Below are 5933 nucleotides of genomic sequence, written 5' to 3'. Positions count from 1 at the left end.
TTGGAAAATCAAAACAGTTTTTCTACAACTTTGGGGGGAGGGGTGTTCCAACAAAAAATTCCAATTAAGCGGAAAAATTTTGTTCCACTTCAAATTGAAATTTTGGTTTTTGTTTCAGGATTCAAAAAAACAGAATAAAATTTTGTTTTCAAGTTTCATTTTTGGGGGCAGTGTTCCCTTTTCTTTTCCTCTTTTTACCCCTCCCCCTTTTTTCCACTGGACAAAGGGAGAAAGACTTAGAGGAGAAAGAGAGTGCGGGAGGAGAACAGGTTTTACTTTTTTGTTCCCCCATCTCTCTCACACAGTGGCTTGTCTCTATTATAGGAGAATTTAGTCTTTCCCAGTCAAAAGTTTAAATCATCATCACCCAGTCAGTGTTCTAATCAGAATGGCCTTCAGTACGGCATTTGTCACAATGCCTGAAAAATCAGCTTTACAGGAAACTGACAGCCCAATCATCTTGCTGTCATTGAACTCAATAAGCATTTTGCCATTGATGTCCACAGGAGCAGGATTACATATCTGGCTAATGTTGATCAGCTGTATTGTCCATGTGTGGTATGTGGGATAGAACCCAGGGGCTTTAGCATCAAAACACAGACCACTTGAATTAAAATTATCTCTCAGCTGCAGTAGGACTAGGGTTTGATTATATTCTCTCGGAATGTCAGTCATTAGAGGTAGATATGTTCAAACACACTCAAACAGATCTGATACGCATCCGGCAAAGGACCTACCCAATCCAGATTACAGTAACACATATTCAGAATGGAGCCAGCATATAATTTTGCTGTCATCTTTTTTCACTATTACTACTGTTTCTATTCATAAGAAGATATGGATTCCATGCCAAAACCGACAATCCTCCAGAATAATAATTACAATAGCTTGCTTTCAAGACATATTTTCAACAAGTAACTAGGGCTACTATTACAACAACACAGCAGTGGATGTCATGTGGAAATTGACAACCGTGTAAACTGTGAGCTAAGATTGAAATGTTAAAATCTCTCAAATCTACAAAAGAAAAAACACACCCACATGCATACCTTTATACCAATTGAAAAAAGGCTTCCCTCACAGCTGCTATATGTGCGATAGTTTGCAATCTGCCATAACCTGCTCTTGTAATAAACAATGTTATTTCCTGGACAAATGACAGAAAAATATCACTACAACCAGGTGGTTTCTAGTATGGTCCTGAACATGAATTCTACTGTGTTACTACCATTACCTTTTACATATATATAGATATATATATATATCTATATATATATCTGCCAAGGAAGGAAAAGGAGAATTCCAACTGCTCAGTGAACAGTAAGCTTTTCATATACTGAGCTCTGATCATAAAATTCTTTCTTGTTAATGCAGTGCAAGAAGAGTTCTTTATGTTCTGAGTGAAATTACTTCATTCCTTTTTGTTTCTTTATTTACTGGAGTCTGAAGTAAATCCTCTGGATGAAATATGGTATTTTCTCTTTCTGGACTATATTTCATTAACTCTTATTTATTATTAATAAAATATAGCTACTGAAAATGAAAATATCCTCTCCAGTTTGGAAAATGAAAGTTGTTGTAATGTGTCATGATTAAGGCTTTCCGTATCTAAACAAAGTAATAAGATGCATAAGTGCTGTATTATGGTACCACAAAAGTTCTTTCTCTCTGATTGCTGCTGTTCAGATCTATTGTCTAATCACCTGTCTGTGCCACCCACCAGTTCTTTACATGGACAGCTCATATTACCAGTACTCTCAGCAATGGACTGATGTTTCACAGTCCTACGTAAAGTAGCTGCTTGTGAGATGAAAATGATGATTATGGCCAGTTCCTTTTAAAAAAAAAAAAAAGAAAGAAAGAAAGAAATGAGGCTACAACTTCAAATTGAATTTCATGTCACAGACTTGCTCCAAATCTCTTGTGTCCATGCAAAAGTGTAAAAAGCAATAAGTATTTAAGTGAACCTTTATTAAACTTGGAGCTGCTCCACGCCAATGTGTATTATTATGCTCACTATTACTGATACAGTGCACTGCACATGAGCTACTAAGAATCACACCTTTTTAGACTCACATTTTCTTCACTTTTTAGCAATTGTAGGTTAGATTGGTTGTTGCCTTGAAATAATCGGCAGGTGCTTCTGTAATGCCAATAGTCCCCGGTTGACAGAATCGAACTGGGGATCTCTGGAGCTTAGTGCATAAGCTTCTACCACATGAGCTAAAAGCCAACTGCCTCTGAGATAATGCTGTAGAGCGCACGCACTCTCTCGCGCTCTCTCTCTCTCTAGTCTGTCTAGTTCTGTCCCACTAGATGGGACAGAACACCACACCCAGGAGGTGTGTGGATTACACTACCTCTCACACATTTTCTTTACATACATGACTAGACATGTAATCTCTGTAAGTGAGAATGACGCCCTTTTTTCAATTTTTCTAAGGGCTCCATCCTGCCATTGAGGCAAAGAACTGAGTAAGAGGAAGTGCAGAAACTCATGGTCCTCTGGAAACTCCAGGAGATATTGTGCCTCAGAAGGCAAGCCTCTTTTAGAATTGCCTGGTACATGGAGGGATTCTGCCTTCTGCACTGTAGCTGGATGCCTGGGTCATGGCCATCACAAATTAATTGCACACTTTGTGAGCGTCTGATATTAATGGGAGCACTCGCAGGGGTCCTTGTGAAGTCCTTGTGAAAGAGGGCAAGAAAAAGGAACGTTCCTTGCCCCCTCCCTATGCTCCCACATTAAGGCCAACCAAAACTATCCCTAATTTGTATAAATATGTTTGTGTAGATAATATTACACTTATTTGCTGAAACATGTAAATACTCTGTATTTGTAAATGGCTCCTACCCACACAGGAACTCAGCATGAGAACGCCACATTGGGGGACCTGCAGGATCAGGCCTCAGCTTAAAATGATTTAAAGACTAAATGCCATAGACATTTAAAGCACAGAACTAATTCTCTGCCTATTTGCAACACATCTCATTTCTTCTAAGGGGTCTGATCGTGAAAGTGCTGCCACTCCAAATACCTCTTGGCTTTAGTGGGAGTTGGGTACAGTTTACTTGCAGGATTAGGACTTTGTCAAAATCTCCCAGATCCTAATTTGTAATTGTTTTTTGTTTTTTAATGGTCTTAGAATTGAAATACAGAAAAAATAACGAAGGTTGGGATTTTCAAAAGGTCGTAAGGGAGTTACACAGTGGGATTAGAACCTCTGCTTTCCTTGAGCTTCTTTGGAGATCCCAGTTTAGCCATACAAATATAGGGTTCAGTCCTGCAATCTTCACGTGTGTAATCCCATGGAAGGATAAACATTCTTTGAGCTATAAATGCAGAAAAACAAGCTCTGATGGGCCCCATACTGGCAGGGTGGGAGTTAACGAGGGCCTGTGGACACTATTGCCCCCCTCTGCTATATCAGCAGTAGATCTCAAGAGTGCAGAAGTGTCTTAGGAAGAAGAGACCCAGATCAGTTAGGGACTGACCATGCAAGAAAGCAGAGCTCCTCTTCTTCCTCAACAAGGGAAGCTTGCTTCCAGCCAAGAGTCTGAGGCAGCTTGCTACCTGCATGAGCCTCCTGGGGGATGGACAACTGGGCCAAGGAAAACTGAAAAGAAGTCCTGGCCACATGGAGACAAGCTCTGAGTCGAAGAGCAAGGTTCTGCTGATGAATCTTTGGATGACCCTTATTTTGAGTTCACTGTTTTCCTTTTATTTTGGACTCTAATATCCTGGAAAGGATGGGGCTCAAGTGTGCTATAGCCAGAGGGCTAAGGCACCATGGCACCGGACCTGTAAGGATTGGCACCCAACCCTGGGGGACCCATAGCTGGGTGAGTCATGCCCTGATAGGACACAAGAGGATACCACCTAGGCAGCTTGCAAATTTGTAGGCATGGATCTAGCCCCTGTATAAGGGAGCAGGTCAGGACTTAAACCTCCCTAGTAGCATGAACATGGAACAACTATTGAAATGGATGGCAGAACAGAACTCCTGACACCAGCAACTCTTGTAGATACGGCCTCCCAGCAGCAACCACTGATCTGAGATTTAACTACTCAGCAGCAACAGCAAAAACAACAGCTGGTACAGCAGTTCATGACCATATTGCAGCTTCCTGCAACAACTATGCCATCTGGCATGGATCCAACAGGTCCCCAGTTCCCGTCAGGCTGACAAAGATGGGACTTGAAGATGGTCCAGAGGCCTTTCTTGAAACATTTGATCAGGTGGTGGCAGCGGTAAAGTGGGCACTGTACTAATAGGCAGTCTGACTGGCCTCAAACTTCACGGATGGTGCAAGTACTTATAATGAGTTAGACACAATAACAGCAAGGGATTATGCATTGTGAAGGCAGATATTTTGGATTTGTTGGACATCTCAGAGGACACATTCTGCCAGTGATTTGGGGATGAACGATTTCCTCCAGGCACGTTTTCCCACCTGATGGCACAGAAGCACTGAGACTGGTGTTTGGTGATGGCTCAGACGCAAGGCAAGGACAGGGATTCAAGTAGTGGAAACAATTCTGCTTGAACAATTTACTTGGATATTCCCTGCCCGGGGGAGGGATTGGGTATTATACCACAAACCTGAGACAATCGCTGAAGCCATCTAGCTAATGGAGAACTATATGGCAGCTAGGACATCTGCAGCAATATCCGGAAAGAGATCCCCTGGGACCAGAGCTAGGGGAGTCAACATCCTGAAAAATCCCACTCAGGTCCTTCCTCGCCAGGATTTAGACCTGGGAAGTTGCAGGGCTAAGGCACCACAGCATAAGACTTGTGAGGGGCAGCCCCCAACCACTGGGAACCTGCAGGCCACAAGGAGGAACCGTGTAGGCAACGAAGTTACACCAAGTTTTCAATGAATTGACCAGATCAAATGACAAGCTCTTTCACTACGCAAATGTGCATGATTATATAGATACTAACTTTATGATACAGATAATATGTTGGTAGTTTCTGATAACTTTTCAGCCACTTCTTCAAAAAAGTCCAACACATGTAAGGTAGATTACATCACTCAGGAGTGCTATTTGCTCATACAAGCATCTATAATCCAACAAAACAATGGTAATGTAAGTGGACTGTTAATTGCCTATAGTGTTCACGTTAATTTAAACTTTGGTTGAAATTGTTTATCTTTTTATTGACCGGATCCAGCAATCCTTACAGGAGACATTCCATTGTCTTCAATTTTGAATGAAAACTACATCCTGCAATAGGTAACTTGATGGATTTTAATGTACAGTAGTATGTCACTATACAATACCATTAACAAAACCATTCAAAATTATTAGAGGTTAAGAAATTATTTTTTAGGGTTAGCATTCGCCAAATTAAAGTGCTAACCTTTCCTTTCTTAGCTAAGTGCTTAAGCTAGTAGCCTTCTGTCAACTCCCCAATCATCTCTCACACAGCATCTTTAGCCAATTTGAATATGGTTTTCATGGTGGCAATACTGTGAACCCAGTTTACCTGTAATGTTGACATGTATTGGTGAATGATATTGTTATATTGAGAAAACAGTAAGGAGATGGAATTGCCTGTGAGAGAAATGTGGTCTGAGTACAGGCTCAAGAGCCAGGAACTCCTGAGTTCTAAGCCCACTTTTGCAACTGACGTCTTTTGTATTGGGCATGTATTGTCACTTCTCTGCCTCAGTTTCCCCATCTATAAAATGGGGATGAGTACTTACCACCAATATTCACAAGGAGCATGAATTAATTAATGGTTTCTAAAATGCATCACATACCAGTACTAAGAAAAATAATATATAAATAATAACCTGCACCCACAGAAAAATCCCAAGGCACTAATAATTTTACTTTTATTCATAAAAGCCAAGCAAATTTCTGGGCAGCGGTTTTATCCCAGTTTGGGTATATCACTTCATACATAAAGGTATTTTACCAC

Source organism: Malaclemys terrapin, chromosome 6 (genome assembly GCF_027887155.1).
Source record: "Malaclemys terrapin pileata isolate rMalTer1 chromosome 6, rMalTer1.hap1, whole genome shotgun sequence".
Lineage (NCBI taxonomy): Eukaryota > Metazoa > Chordata > Testudines > Emydidae > Malaclemys > Malaclemys terrapin.
The sequence above is the reverse complement of the archived record's forward strand: the minus strand, read 5'-3'. Positions refer to the sequence as shown.